Source organism: Denticeps clupeoides, chromosome 7 (assembly GCF_900700375.1).
Source record: "Denticeps clupeoides chromosome 7, fDenClu1.1, whole genome shotgun sequence".
In the NCBI taxonomy this organism is placed as follows: domain Eukaryota; kingdom Metazoa; phylum Chordata; class Actinopteri; order Clupeiformes; family Denticipitidae; genus Denticeps; species Denticeps clupeoides.
In genome coordinates, this window is record NC_041713.1 from 15745136 (window position 1) to 15762096 (window position 16961).

General features: G+C 39.7%; 1 protein-coding gene across 7 annotated transcripts in view; it reads right to left on the reverse strand.

Annotated features, from left to right (window-relative positions):
• axin1 (axin 1) overlaps positions 1–12057 on the reverse strand; it is a 38680-nt gene extending 26623 nt beyond the window's left edge. The window contains exons 1-2 of one of the 7 annotated variants that reach the window (XM_028987052.1): positions 11139–11364; positions 2630–2821 (exon numbers count right to left, since the gene is read on the reverse strand). The gene's annotated coding sequence lies outside the window, so the exon portion shown is untranslated. Of the gene's footprint in view, positions 1–2629; positions 2822–5712; positions 5732–10211; positions 11087–11138; positions 11381–11825 lie in introns of those variants that run through there. The other 6 variants (XM_028987053.1, XM_028987051.1, XM_028987047.1 and 3 more) reach the window with 6 other exon arrangements.
• Between the last annotated feature and the right edge of the window lie 4904 nt (positions 12058–16961).

The window sequence follows — 16961 nt, forward strand, 5'->3', positions numbered from 1 at the left end:
CTCCCCATCACATCACATATGGTAAAGTTTGCCGAAGAACCAGATCCCCACCTGAAAACAGTGTTTTAAAATCAGAGCACTTTGTAGAAAGTCCAAAGGCATCAGTACTGCCTGGGAAGCATTTCTGTGCTTGATGATTTCATTAGATTACATTCATCAAAAAAATGAAAGCGCATTTTATGTCTCACGGTGATTCAAGTCTGCAACAGTTAATTCAGCCGTGAGAGAGGTGTTTTCATGGTGTTTCCAAAAATCCTTTTGCCCAGTTTCATGAAGAAATACATAGTGGAAAATTGCAAACGCACAAACATATGCTACATAAGTTCATCCACGGGGACATTTCCTTTTTTTGTTTTTTTTTTCAGAAGAAGGAGAAGAAACTCACATATTTAACTACAGTTCCTTGGGTGTTGCAGACAAAAAAAGAGCAGCAATTACTGAAAGTCTCTGTAGGCACTTAATGGCTGACTAAATTACTGCAAATATGTGTGAAGAAGGTGACTTGGACACAAAAGACACACGCAGCTCTGCTTTTTCTTAAAGACGTCTGGAAAAAAAACTACATACAAAAGCTATTACAACATAATGACACAGGTCACAGTCGTTCCCTAAGGACATTCTTGAACCATGAAGTTCAAAGCAGCTACTTACGGGATCAAAGGCGCAACTTCCCCCAGACATTTCACAGCGAAACTAAGGCAAATAGTTAGGCTTCCTCAGGGTCAAATCTGGTGATTGAATCTGAAACCACCAGTGATAGTTAATTTTCACAAATGGTGTTCCTGGTTGGCTAGAAGATCATCTTAGAGGAAGGGGGGCGGGGGGGTATGAGGAAGGGAAGCTAGAAGAGTCATTGTTTACAGTAAATCTGCGCCTTTACAGTGATAATTCTAAAGCAAACTCGACCGATCCCATTTATCGCAAATTCCTATATGAGGCTGGAGGAAATGTTTTCACAGTGGAACCACAGAAATCAATTCGGCTTTGTCCCATAACATAGTGGTCTATGTTATATCTGCTCTATATATTTTAATAATGATAATAACATAACATATGTAACATATTACATATGTTGTGTTTGAATTAACATATTATAACATTTATTTTAATAGATTTTTTAAATTCCATTATTCAATGAAATGCATGTGGTTGGTGCATTTTGATGCATCTAGGCCTATTTACAGTGATGGTATTTTTATTTATATTTGGTGTATTTGGCCTTTTCTGCACACCTTCAGACTTTTAAGTTTTTTTTTATTTACATGCCGCTTTTTATTTATGTGCTCAGCTTGCCGTAAAAGTCTATATCCCGACCCCTACAGATAGCAGGAATCGTCGTAGCGATGGCGAGTTTACACAAACTATCTCTTCCCACCCAAGAAAGCAGCCAATCACATTCGAGGAGGCGCCCTGCCAGAGATGTCTAAGTGAAGCACAGCTGGATGTGATCCCAGTTGTATTAGAAAGGGCTGCAGCAGTGTGGGCTGCTTAACTGCCTGTGCTATCAGGGGCTCACTCACAAACAAAGTCATTAACCAGAATCACGTCTTACTTTTGTGCAGAACAGTTTGTTTGAGTTATTTTTAAAATATCTTATTTACTCTGTGTTACTGAGACTGGGCCGCTGTTCATGTCCCTTGGGCCTTGTGGTTGCAGGTATGGACCCTGGATACATGGATCCATGCCATTGATTAAGTGCATGTTACAAAGATAAAGAGCATCATTGGTGCACAACATCAAGAATCTAGGTGTTAACATGTCAATACACTCAGCAACAATGCTGGTTTGAAGCAACGTGTGCACACATTTACATGCATATGCATCACCAAAGGACCATGCTTCTTTGACTCTGAGAAGTGTGTTTTGAGTGTCCCCAAAGCCAATTCTAATCATTATATATTAATAAAAAAACGGGCACACAAAAGTTATTTTGATAGAATACCATTATATTGTCCAATATAATGACACCAAACTGTTCAAAACTCCAGTCCAGACATTGTTTATGTTATACATGACTGTGGTAGCTGGAAATTTCTGTTAATGAATTGGAATATTTGCATAAATGTAGAAAGGCCCATAATCAGCAACATTATTCTTATATTCCAATGGAATGCTTTACTCAATAATGCAGATCTGTCACGTTAAAAGCATTATTGATTATTAGAGACATCTTTTGACTTGATCTTACTACAGCTGAAAATAGCAGCATTGATTAAAGAAGCAATTCACAAAAGTTGATTATCTGGTACATCAGCAACTGTTGGAAAGCTTGAAAGACCTCAATATTGCATTTATGTTCCTGATGGTCACATTAGATTCAACAAATGTGAAATAATCAAAGCACGCCCGACGCTGACCTTTAAAGAGTTTACGCTTTGCCATGGGCACACCATAGTTAAAAAAGACCACACCTGTTTCTGTGTCTTTGACTCTCAAACCAGTGTGCTTTGGCTGTGCCTGGTGCCTTTTTATGATTCCTAGCCTCTAATTACTTCATTCCGAATTGATACTGACTTCATACATCATGCTTCGCTCCCAAGAAAATCACCTACAAAATGCACACTGGTTGATTCAAACTCAACGGCCTCTCTCCTCAAAACTGAGTGATTGAATAAATAAAGTGTATTACCTTAAAAATTCTCTCTCTTCTTAGTTGCATAGACGGCCCTTGTCTAAGTGCTTCTCCATTTGAATGGGATTCCATCGCCAGTCCACAGAAATCAGGTGCCAGTAAAGACATCTTCCTTGTTGTTAATGTAGAGTCGCTGATTGCCAAAAATGAATCTTGCCATGCCAAGTTTTTCTTTCCATCCATTCGGATCTGAAAAAGATATAACATTATGCTGGTGAGTTCACTTAATGAAATATATAGTTTTTGTGAAAGTTTCTTTTCTGTTTTATTTGTGATTTACAAGTGTCATAGTTCATCACAAGTGGAAGCTTTACCCACAACTGACCAACTGCAGAATACAGGATTACACAAAGCTGGGCATTGTTTGGAATGTAGATACATTAGTCAAACTTGATCAAAGACCATGGGTCTGTAAGTGTTCTGCTGAATGCCACAGGTCTTCTGCAGGAACTGCAGGCCACCACTTTCATCAGATGGCATTAGCAGCTGCACACTCAGCCCTATCCTTGCCCTTCCTGAGGCCTGACTTTGATCGCTGGGCCTCCCACTGCGAGCCGACACATGGCCTCGGGTGCATACCAATTCAGCTCGCAGACCCTGAGCAACACTTGGAAACAATCATGGGGAAAACGGAGCGAACTGGCACGGGGCCAGCAGGGAGAGACGATCCCACCGATAAGGAAATTATTTTGTAACAGATGTGTGCCCAGAGCCATGATGCATAATTACAGCTCCAAATCTCATGTATTTTGGACATGCGGTCTAGAATGTTGCCCATGACGGCTCAGAAAAATCCTGATTGCGCCCATACTTCAGTGACAATAAGTAGGTTGGGTGCCGCGTGTCTCGTGCTGCCGCAAGCTGTTTTTAAAAGCCACTGCATGGGCTACAGGAAACTATTGGAATATTTTGACAGCTGTATTTGGCACTTTTCCTGACGGAGAATTGACTGAGGCGGTGACTGGCAGCTGTAGCTGCCAATCAGCTACCTGTTGAGCGGCCTTGGGACCCTCAGACAAATGACATGACAGGTGCAATACAGGCTTAACAACCTGCTGTGCAGTGAGGCAGTTGGTAGGTCTGGGAAGAGAGAGGGACATGGGCAAAGCTTGGTGAACAAATAAGAAATTAAAACAATGAGCTGGACTGACAAATCTACTCATCTGTCGGTGGGATGGTAGTAGCCTAGTGGGTAACACACTCGCCTATGAACCAAAAGACCCAGGTTCAAATCCCACTTACTACCATTGTGTCCCTGAGCAAGACACTTAACCCTGAGTGTCTCCAGGGGTACTGTCCCTGTAACTACTGATTGTAAGTCGCTCTGGATAAGGGCGTAAATGTAAAATGATAAATGCTGTAAATGTAAAATGTAAATGTAAATCTGTCTTAATTATCATGGGCTATAGCAATGGACAGTTAGACGTTTGATAAAGAATGCTTAGAGTAAAATGCCAATCAGCAAGAACATTAAAAACACTGAGACGTTAAGTGAATAACACTGATTATCTTTAAACACTGCATGTGTTAGCAGTAAACGACCAGTCAGTTCTTGATGATCTTTGGTGTGTTGGAGGCAGAAAATGGCCATCTGAAAGGATCTCACTGACAATGATCACAGGTGCTAGAAAAGTAAGGACCATCACTGCATTTGGGACCAGGACCTTAATGCTGGTCTCAATAGAAAATAGCTCACTGTGAATGGGGACACCAAATGATGAACCCTGGACATTTACCAAATTGCCCATGGAGCAATGGGGAAAAAAGGGGTCAATATTTTGACCGCTGGGACCATGTGGAAGCCATGGCAGAGTATGCACTATGGTAAGATGACAAGTTGCTGGAGGTAGTGTGATGCTTTGGGAAATTCTCTGCTGCTAATTGTAGACCACATGTATTACTTCATAGTGACAGTATAACCTAAAGGTAGCAGCAGTGTTCATAGGATAGCACTGCCACACTTCACATTTTGGCAAAATAACCACTGAACACTGTCAGTTAAAATGATCTCTACTTCATGTGACCTAATTTTTTTAAACAATGAAATGTGTTCACTGCACCCCATCACCTTGGTGAGCAGTGGGCAGCCATGAAAGGTGCCTGGGGAGCAGTGTGTGAGGACGGCGCTTTGCTCACTGGCACCTTGGCAGTCGGATTTGAACCGGCAACAGGTCCGCTTCCTTCCCCACTAGGCCACCACTGCAACTGAGACAACTACAAATGGGAACACAATTGTTGACTTACATATTTAGACAACCAAGGAATGGAATTTCCTCTAGGAAGCCAGACTATAAGCAATGAGTGACATTCACATGACCGTTTCATTCATAGACACTTTTTTAGTGGCTGAATAGTCAGTATATTTACATGACATTAGAGAACTGAACTTAGTCTGACTAAAACTGGACTTTTAAACTTCTTTGACAATTAGTAGGTTGGGTGCTGGCCATGTGTCTGATTAAAACTAAATCAAACTTCTTAAAGTCGGACTAACAACCGAACTCAAAGGGTGACTAGGCGCTCTGCACATTCTGAACATTTAGCTGTCTGAAATGCCAGTGTTTGCATTCACGAATCGATTTCCCTGTAGAGAATGGGAAGGATAGCAGTTCAAAAATGGTTTGACTAAAATGTGTATAAAAATGAATACAATACAATTGCTCAAACATAATTCGAAGTAAATAGTCACTTAACTTTTTAAAGTGATTGTCAATTTCTCACATCCAGAGAATGGAGGTTGCTCAAGGCCCCAGCAGCAGCTATCATGGGAATCATTGGAATTCATGGCTATGTGTTACTGTATTTTGTTTCCAAATGTAATTTAAAAAGGTATAATATACAGGTGCTCAGATGTGATTTTAAACATGAGCACAGAGAACCTTTAATCTAGTAATCCTAATAAACCTTTCCAGATACCTGCCAATTCCAAAGGTTTTAGAGTAGAACCTCACTGGCTGCCAAGACATTATCAGTGTGAGGTGATTTTCTCATTTTCAAGGACACTAACCACAATAAAAGCAACTAAAGTGCCAAGAGGTACGTGACACCCAGCACAACTGTGCTCTCGTAAATTTAATCACCAGTGATGTCATTTTCGGTGACCAGGAACTGCAGCAGACTTTCTGTGAACTTTAGACACCGGTTTACTTCTGATCTTCCATACAGGCCAATGCTGATCCCTCTGTTCCAGCAGGAAGTTAGCTGAATGTTACAGACAGGCCCTTATAAAATGATAAAAGGATATTTTGATACACAGAGTCGCCAACAAATAGATAATTGGAATACAGTGTTTGGACAGTGTGTTATCAAAATCAAACGCAGCCCAGATATTAAACCAAAGTTCAGAGTGGCAATCCCAATGTCGACAGTCATTTAGAGTTATAAATTAACCCTGGATGACAACAAAGCAAGCATTTTAAAATGAAATTTAATTTATTAATAATTACCTTCTTAAAAGAGATGCACTTTCAGATATTATCAGAATTAAGCAGAATGTGCTTCATTTTCACATTCTGAATGATAACAATATGTTACTGCATGCTCCATATTAAACAACAACATTTTAACTAATGAATTATTAATAAAAGACTAATAAGAGGCAACGTCTTAATGTTACTTTAACCATAGTGCAACTGTAAGCATCTCTTACACATTACATATCTGATGCACTGAAGGCAGTAGCATCAATAAACATAAAAAATTAACATACATTAAAAACCACAAAATGTAGCTACAGTCACACAAAGTTATACAACACAGGACACACTGGCAATGTGTATTTTGGGACTTGGATGGTTTAAAACTTTTATGTATCTATACAGTGACCTTACATTTACATTTACAACATTTATCAGATGCCCTTATCCATTAACTTAGGGTTAATGTCTTGTTCATGGACACAATGGTAGTAAGTGGGGTTTGAACCTGGGTCTTCTGGTTCATAGACGAGTGTGTTACCCACTACTACCATGTCTGTTTTATTAGACATTGATGGAAATTTTAAAAACATCATTATTGTTGGGAAAAGTTCATCATTTGATGGATATTGATGGCTATACAATCATCTTCAAAGTTAAGGCCACATGGAAAGTATTTACAGTATATTTATCACTTCTTTAAATGACCACAATTCTTGATTAAGTGCCACAGATGAGAAGCTTCTGCTGGTGAATGTACAAGTGTCTTATTTAAGCCTGACATATAAGGCAAACAGTGGGATGGCATCATGTCAACATCTAAAGACAGTCAAGAAAAGAGGTTCTGGATGCCAATGAGATGGGGACTGAAATTAGATTTTTTATGAAGTGCTCTGGATAGAGACATTGTAGTGACATGAGTTGCTCAAGCCAAATGCACATTTTCGAAAGAACTGAGAAAACCCTCAAACATCTGGCATTGCGAATATATTAGCCTAGCCTTGAAAAACCTAAAAAAATATGTGGGGCAGCTACTAGGACTGATGTTCATACCCCTGGATTTGACATGATTAAGTCTAGTATAAAACAGTTTTTAATAGACTGAGTTAGCTACTTTGAAATCACCTGAAATCACCTTGAAATCAGCCTAGTCTGAGGCTAAAAATTTCCTCTTCACGGGGTCTCCGATCCCAACCAAATCTAGTCTCCTTTGTTGCCCCTGGCTTGCCCTGCTCCATTCGACTAGTCGAGACTACCACCACCTTTAAGAAACATTTGAAAACTCATTGGTTTTAAAACTATTTCAAACGAGTCTAACACACACTCACAAAAAAAAATCTTCTAGCACCTAACAATTCCCTAACATGTTCTGTTCTTGACAAGTTAGGCCTTTTCAGGGCTATTAGTTTGGTAACTCACAATCTATGGAAACCGAATGAGAATTGCTGGTTCTCCTTGTAAGTCGCTTTGGATAAAAGCATCTGCCAAGTAAAGTAAAGTAAAGCAAAGTAGTCTTGAAAAAAAAATATATATATTTTGGTTCAACGACGAGGACTGACGTTTGACACCCCAGGATTAGACATGATTAGTTCTAGTATAGACGTGTCTTTACTGGACTGCGTTAGCTACCTTGAATCCACCTGATATGTATGTTATGTTACTAGACTGTGTTAACTGCCTTGTATCTGTGTTACCTGCTATGTATCTCATTATTTTAGCCTTGAAAAACCTAAAAAATATTTTGGGGTAGTGACCAGGACTGATGTTTGATACCCCTGGATTAGACATGGTTAAGTCTAGTATATACACGTATTTACTAGACTGTGTTAGCTACTTTAAAATCACCTGATATGAACCTTATTAGCCCAGTCTTGAAAAACCTAAAAAATATGTGGGGCAGCGACCAGGACTGACATTTGATAACCCTGTATTAGACATGATTAAGTTTAGTATAGAAGCGTCTTTGCTAGAATGTGTTAGTTACTTTTAAATTACCTGATATGTAACTTATTAGCCTAACCTTGAAAACCCTACAAAATGTGTGGGGCAGCGACTTTTTAGTACTAACATTTGATAACCCTGGATTAGACATTATTAAGTCTAGAATAGAAACGTCTTTACTGTACTGCGTTAGCTATTTTAAAATCACCTGATATGTAATTTATTAGTCTAGCCTTGAAAAACCTAAAAAATGTGTGGGGCAGCGATCTTACAGGACAGATGTTTGATACCGCTGAATTGGACATGATTAGGTCTTGTATAGAAACGTCTTTGCTAGACTGTCTTAGCTAATTTTCCTCTTTATTACATTTTCGGCACACTTCTTAAGATTTTGCTCTTTTACTTTGAATTAATTTTTAACCAAGAGACTGTTGGCTCAGAGAAGTCAGTAAATCACCTTGCATGTCATTTGCAATTATTGGCAGCTCTTTGAAGGCTTTTACAGTAGTTATAAACACCCACCTGAAGTGCCGCGTGTTTATTGGATTACACTAACAAACGCAACATTTCTCCTGCGCAGGTAACAATTTCCTATGCATCCGGCATGTCATGGATTACAGATCAAAAACATTTCAAATTCCTGAAATATTTCTTAAAGATCAGGTGAGGGGGGAGGGCGGTGATTGACAGTCGCCTAGCAATCTCAGCAAGACTGCCAGAGGCTTTCTAGTCCCTCAGACCAGTTTCACCAGTTCCTGGATCCAAACCAACACACTGCACACTTGCCAGGAGAGAATAATGTTGCATCACATTAGCATCACATGACCACAATTTTGCACATGGGCAAATGTGAACAGATTTCTATTCATTTCACAAAATTATTCTAAATTGTGATCAAATGAAAAACATTAAATGATTAATTCAAAATTTGCTGCTTTGATGTGCAGTTTTAGCGTTTTACCACAACTTTTTCTACTACATTATATCTGCATAAGTTTTTTTAATCTTATTTTAAATCTTAAAAAAATCAAAAAGCAATCAAACAATCAAAAGCACACACAAACATGTTCGCAAAATGTTGATATAACTAGCTTAGAAACGTTTTCTACAAGTGTCTATACATAAATGTAATAACAATTTTCTAATTTTCTTTATGTGTATATCCTGAGAAAAAGCAAACACGCTGCTGTGTGTCTCTGTTTTTTTTTTTTTTTCCGCCGTTTTTTGTTACAGCTGCCAGTGTAAATTAAAGTCTTCCTACTGGCTGTGCTTGAAATAGGCTTATCTTTGGAGAGCCTTGGCTCACTTGACAATAGCCCATTTAGATGTTAAATATGGAAGACAATGTTTGCCAAAAGGAGTAGCTATATTTTAAAATAACAATAACAAATTTTGTAGATGATTAAGATGCAAAATGTTACACATATCAATTATTTTAGCTTAAGTAAAATAAACCAGATGGCAAATTCATCTCACAAATATAACACTTTTTAAAGACTTTTTTTAGAACTTAAAAAAGAATAGTGGTTTCATACTTATTTTAGTCACTGGGATGTCATAAAAAGAAACGTCTCTTTGGCTTATTGATAATCTGCTCTCTTTTCACTGTGTGAAAGACTTGAAGCATCAAAAGGCTGATAGAGTGTATGCTGGAGTCCTGCTGATATCTTTTGTCATTGTTGAATATATCATGACTAACAACCTCAGGAGTGGATTAGGCACAGAGGATTAAAATCATCTACCGCCTACAGTTTATTTAGCTGTTTATTTAATATAAGTTTGCTGATTATTGTGTCTTCATCTATTACAGCGTGCACAAAACGTGCATGAATCAAAATTGTTGGTTGTTATTTTATTGTTCATTTTTAGCTTATTTACAGAGCTACAGACAAAGCATCTACTGGCCAAGGATATCCAATCATGGAGTGTTGAGCGAATTCACAAAAAGGGAAACATGAAAGCTTGCGATTATCTCCACCACATTTGGGTCTCTGGATTCATTTCAATCAGTCGAAACAACTGAAGAATAAGGAGGCCAGAGCAGATCCGGCGTGCAGCAGGAAAACGTGAACCGGAAAAAATTAAGAGGGGAAGGAAAGACAAAAAAATAAACCAAAAAAAAAAAAAAAAAAAATGGAGCAGCAAAACAAAGCGACTTTGAGATATGTAAATCCACCGCCGTCGTGCCCAAAGACTCAAAGGCATAGAGATGGTGTACCTACCATAGTCTTGGTGTGTATGTTTGTTGTGCCGAGGTGCTGGCTACTCCGATTGTCTGTCGTCAGAATGGTTCAAGCGTTACGCAGTCTGCGGCATGCCCGGCCGCCATCTTTAATCATAACAGGGTTCCGCCGTCGATGGATCTTCTGTCTTTTCTCTCTTCCTCCCCTTCCTGTGTTTTCACATGCAGCCCCCTCTGTAGTTGTCGCGGGGGTTCTTCTCCTCCGACTGACATCATATTGCTGTATCGACAGGCTCATGGGCCGCTCGGCAGGGGGGGCGGCACAAACATGGAGTGCAGGCGGCTGTTCCGCCACAACACCGAAATTCACTGACCATGTTCAGTCCCTTCTAAACATGTTGGCTGCAAACAAATATTCATCTCAAGCTCTGAGGCCTTTGATCTCTGGAAGGCCTGAATTTTAAAGCCCTTCAATGGAGCCTTTGAAGATGTTCTATCCCTCAGATGTTCCGAGTAATGAGATTTAGAGCAATATGATTAATCTAGGCCAAATTTTCTGCATAAAACATTGAGAAAAGACACAAAGACGCAGCTACTCAAGGCGCGATCAAATTAACTTTGTTGTTCTTCTGCCGCGAGGCGGGGCAAAATTATATGAATCCAAATCTAAACAAGAGCTCGGCTGGAGCTCTTTGATCGCGGTTTCTGGGAGAAAAAATTGATCCGGACAGCCTTTGATAATAATTTTTTGGAAAGTGCGAACGTACGCTTTTCATCCCGCTTTCGTTCTTCCATCGATCATCGTCCACCATGGCCGCCTTATGAATCTTTCCCATGTTTTTTATCGTTGGCGGTAAATGTTACGGCTAATCTTGTTGACTACTGTCTTTCTTTTCTTTTGCCCTCAATAGAGCAGCCTCGGTGAACAATGATGAGACTTAAGTCTCAAAATGGATGATGCTCTCACCTGCCTCTCCTGCTGGGTGTCTCCTCCGATCGGATTTTTGCCGTCCGCCATGACTGGGCGCAGTCGCCTACTTGCCACCCTGGAGTACTTTCTTATACTCATGGATCTGTTTCTTACTAGTGTGTTGCCGAAAGATGTGCATCTTTACTTTATGTTGCAGCTTCAGCCCTGTCTCCTGATTGGTGGAATCGAGGACCAGATGATAGTCCTTAGAACCCTAGTGTAACTATGGCAACAGACCCCACAGGCATGAGTGATTTGCTCCTAATTGCTGGGTAAACATTAGAAATAACCTACTTTCTATTAGCGGCTATTGACTTTAAAGCATGATGAAACTGAAAATGACAGAGAGCAAAAAAAAAAGAATTTGCTAAGCAAAGTTCAAACCGTTCTCCGGTGTCCTGAGAAAAAAAAAGAAAAAGAAAAGAAACGCAAAGCCTTCATCTTAAGGGCGGTCTTCGGCGGCAGACCACCTCACCTTTAAATACCACGATACCGAGGTAAGAAATGTGTGGCTTTATGCGTCCTCGTTGCATTTCGCTTGCAGCAAAGGCAGGCACATTTAGAACAGAACGCACGAAAACAACGTGGACAAGGGAGCAGAGGAGTGTGGCAATGGAGAGAAGGTGGAAAAACCCGGCGGAGTGATGATATAGCTTTTGTTCCATAATGTTGTCAGCTGCTTACCTTTCATATTAATTTCACACTTGCCTGTCTGGAAGCAGTCAGGGTCAGCCCCAGCATACCCTTCCCACAATGACCGATTTTCCATTCAGATCATCCCGGCGAAGACCCTCGGTGTCGCCTGCCACATGCATTTGTCTTGATGGCAACGCACTGGAAACACAAATTTCCCACAAAGACTTTGTATTGTTCGCAGTGCTCCTCATCGTAGGGCTCTAGAAGAAATTACGCTGACTAGCAAAGGAGCTGGAGTTGAAGAAGGCGCCCGATTGGTCCTTTGCACCGCACGCTGAAAATGAGCAATGTGACTGTTGAATGTGCACACACACACACACACACACACACACACACACACACAGCTACACGCACATTCAAACACAAGGAGTCGCTGGACGAACAGCAGCTGGCCATTAGATTCTAATGCCTCTGAAGAGGGAATAAAGCTTCATCTGGGAGGGCAGTCGCATCAAAGACGAAGGGGTGGGAGGTGGGTCTGGGAGGGGGCTCTCTATAGGGTGTCATCCAATGTACACGATTGGCCCATTTCTTTGAAACCACCACTAATTATTTGAACTGTAACCAGTAAAAAAGGGCAAAATGTAGGATGAAGACATTCTTGTTTTGAAGGAATGATAGTTTAGGTGCATGGTAGTAGCCTAGTGGGTAACACACTCGCCTATGAAACAGAAGACCCAGATTTAAATCCCACTTTACCATTGTGTCCCTGAGCAAGACACTTAACCCTAAGTGTCTCCAGGGGGGGACTGACTGTCCCTGTAACTACTGATTGTAAGTCACTCTGGATAAATGTAAAATGTAGATATATGGTAGATAAATTAATGAGCCACTAATTTCATTAAAATCAAACAACATAAACATCTTTTAACAGCTACTGTGGTGATATGTTTTGAGTCAATGGATGATATGAGTAAGTAAATTGAAATTAAAGTGACTCTTTACATTTAAAGAGAATATTGAAAACACAGTGGATATTTCATTTGTTAAACATATGGTCAGAACATATTGAATAGGGTACAGTGGTCTTTCAATTCATTTCTTGTCTTATTCTGTTTGATAAGTTCTGTACTTTCAGACAGACCTGATTATTAGGCCAGAATTAATTTTATTTTCAGTGCTGACCAGCTCAGAAATGTATATTGGTGGTGAAAATTGTTTGAAAATGCTCGGTTTGAAGCAAAGTTTGCAGTGTTGTCAGATGTTTGGGATGTTTTTAAAAGTCCCCTGACATGAAAATTTCACTTATTTAACATTAAAATGAGTTCCCCAAGCCTGTCTATGGTCCTGCAGTGACTAGAAATGGTGAATGGTGATTTGGTCATTCTGCTTGCTGTTCAGAGAGCGGCAGCTCAGACGGTTGGATCTGGAATTTGTCCTCATACTTTGTCCACCCAGAGAATTTCCCACCCCTCCCCTAAAATGTTATCTCCACCGTCCATCATTGCTTCCAAACATGCAAAGCAATTGCAGTTGCTCTGTGCCTGGATGTAAAAATGAGCACAAGTGTATTTTGTCTAGTTCAGTGACGCGAGACTGAAAAACCAGCGGGTTCATTTTAATTTTTTTCTGGAAAAATGCAGACATTACTTCCTGTGTACTGCAAACATTGTGGTTGGTGAATGACGGTGATGATGTCCTTTCCATCATCAGTTATATAGGCCACTCTCCTCCTCGTCCCGCCTCGCTCCTCCTCATTAGCATTAAAAGCTACAGACACAGAAAGGACACCAAGGCTGAATTTTGTAAAAAAAAGACTTCAGATACAGTATTAGGGAACCACTAACCTATATAAAAGCAAAAATAATTATGTTTGATGTTACCCTTAACATCAATCAAAAAGTGAAAAGGTGTGGTTACTCTACCACAACCACAATTAATTACATATTTATTACAGAATAATTTTTAAGGTAACCATATATTCTAGAGGACGAGCCTCATTGATTGCTACAAATGCCATTGTGTCACAGCAAAAGAGACAAATACCAAGTCATTATTTTGTAATTGAACCGATTGTGCCAATTGTGTCTAAAAGCAGACGTATTGCACTGTTTTCAAACTGCTGCTCATAGTTTATATATTTTATTATCTGAAAAGAACAGAGGCACGATGGCCATAAACGTAAAGCGAACCATGTAGCATAACCACGAACTAAACAGAATAATGCAGGACAAGGGAGTGAGGGAGAAAACCAGCATATATGGGTTCCAATCACTAATGCCAAGTGTGCATCAGCTGGGGGTGCTTAGAACCCTTGTGTGTGTGTGACTGGCGCCACAGATAAGACACCTTCTTGATTTACATGAATAAAGACAACAAGAAAGAACTGCTCCTTAGATATCTGTACCTTTAGAGAGTAGCCACCCCACTTAATTTTTGCTTTGTATAGTTTTGTAAGTACATGGTGGGCCATTTATATGGATACACCTTAATAAAATGGGAATGGTTGGTTACATTGAACACATTTTATAAGTGGTCAGAAACTTGTAAATAACCCATGAAAGAATAAAGTTACGTTAAAACCAAGCACACCATTGTTTTTCTTTTAATGTGTCACATGACCCTCTTCCCACTGAAAAAACAAAAGTTGGATCCAATGGCCAACTTCAAAATGGCCACTATGGTCACCACCCATCTTGAAAAGTTTGCCCCCTCACATATACTAATGTGCCACAAACAGGACGTTAATATCACCAACCATTCCCATTTTATTAAGGTGTATTCATATAAATGGCCCACCCTGTAAATTGTTTTTACCTACAAAAAAAAAATGACAATTTTATAACATTATTGCTATGTCTTTGAGCTTTGGAGTTGTGTTCAGTTAGTTCATCAGTTCAACAGCCATCACATGCTGCCATGCATAAAAATCTAAAAAAAAATTCTTCACACTGACTCATAACATCACAATACGTGGGTGCTTTCTAATGAATCAAAATTCCTATTTGAGGCAAATGTGTGCACTTAAGCTTCTCCTCTCAGGAATATCAGTTTATCAGGAAGAAGGTGCTATGACCATAACTGTTGTCACGACTACGGACTTACGGGGGAAGGAAGCGCAGAGGTCTGACATGCTGGGAAGGGGGTTTTATTATAACAAACAATAACGAAATACAAATAAACAATGGCGCGGTGGCCGAAAACAATTTAACTTAAATTACGAACATAAACTAACCCGTAGGCGTGTGGCGATTGCCAGAACTCAAAACACTCAAAACAAAACCAGGTCAAGTTCGTGCAGAGTCCACGAAAATGCCAGCGACCCCGAACGGGCGGAAACTTCCGGCATTTATGGGGCGTCAGGATTAAAGTCAGGTGTGGAGCCCAGCTGCAGGCAATCCTGACAACTGTAAGCATCCTGAACAATATCTTATGTAGCTTGGTTATCTTTGTACCACCTGTGTTTGCATAAAAATATGCATGAAACTTTGTGAAAAAGTAAAAATAAAGACCTTAGAGTTGAATTGGATGTCCTGATATTTGGTGGATAATGTATCGGTTTTATCTGGGACATCTTTACCGACTTCTCTGAAATGGTATATGCAGGGAAAAGGCCCGATCAAACTCCACTCCACTGAGACACCTACAGGGCACCCAACAGAGGGTGAACTTGAACCTTGACGATTACTTGAGAATATGACACAAAACAATGAGGAAAACAATATCCTTAACATTTGCTGTGACTGGAAGGTAGGGGTTATTGGAGAACTGCTGGTGCAGTTGTTGCGAAGGCGAAGGCAGAATAACACACCTGGAGGGCAAGGGTGTGTTACAAAATATTGTGTTACTCGTATTCATAGCTTCCTGGAGAACACTACAATACTAGACAGGATTGGATATTTGCATTTAAAAGAACATTTACAGAAAGTAGCAATGTCCAATTGAATGCAAACGGGATTATGTGTGCATTTCCATTTTGAATACACATCAGTTGTGCCAAATAAAATGGCTGTTCATTAAGCCACAAATAAATAAGTAAATTAAAGTGGCATTATTAATTACACTACCATACTGTTTGGTAGTGTTTGTGGTGGGGTTTGCCTAACACATAGTTTCTTAAGTAAAATAATAAAAAAAAAAAAAAACCTGTTTCGAAGCTATGGTCCGCAGCCTCACGTGATACCACACTGTCATGTGATCTTTGGAACTAAAGCATAATTTTTCTCTCCAGCACGTTGCAAAAACCTGAAAACATGAGCGGTTTCTCCTGCCCCATATGGATAATGCTTTCTGCAATCTAGTGCACTGTTTAGGTAGGGTTTTTTTTTAACAGCCGGATGTGTTTCATATCTTCTCACCATTAAATTTTTTTTTTAATTTTCACTCATACCCACGACTCAGTGTGTTTTTCCCCCTTTTTGTCATCTAGATGAGTACCGAAGTTCATTTCATTGTGTAGGTCAGTGCAGATATGAAATTGAAGTGCTTCAACTTGAACTTGATGAGGGAGAATCCGAGCTGGGAAGGTGGTTTTAAGGCTGTGTGTAGAGCGAGATTGATTTCAAGGACCAACAGGGACCAAAGATGTTCAGAGGATGGATCAATTCTGTGTGCATTCCACATGCAACGACTGAAAGTCCACTTCATCTCCAGTAATCAAAAACGATGCATAGGCTGTTCTGGTGTGCTTAGCATTTTTTTTTTATCCTTTTGAGATTTGAAACATAAGACAAATAATCACCATCTGACATCTGACCTCTGCTCATTTTATGAAATAACCAGACAAAACTACCAAAAACAAAAGAAAATAATTAGCAATGTTATACTTCTAAACTATTTTCTTCCACCCTCTGTGAAAATATGCTATAACCTCACACAAAATATAAATAACTTAGTTATCATTTTAAATAGCTGAAAAATGAACTAAACGTACAGGGCGCGCCTCAGAAAATGTCTGAACTTTAGTAACCTCTGAACAGCATGTGCAGGGAAGAAGATTTTATACATTGCAAGCAGCTGTTACTTGAACAGTACAATAAACCCACGAGTCACATGACCCTGACAACTCCACACTGCATCTGGTTGATCAAGCAGGTCCCACCACAAACTTTCTACCAGCATGAAATGAATATTGTTTTAGCACCCAGTGGCACAATATACATTTAAAATAGTTATAAAAACACA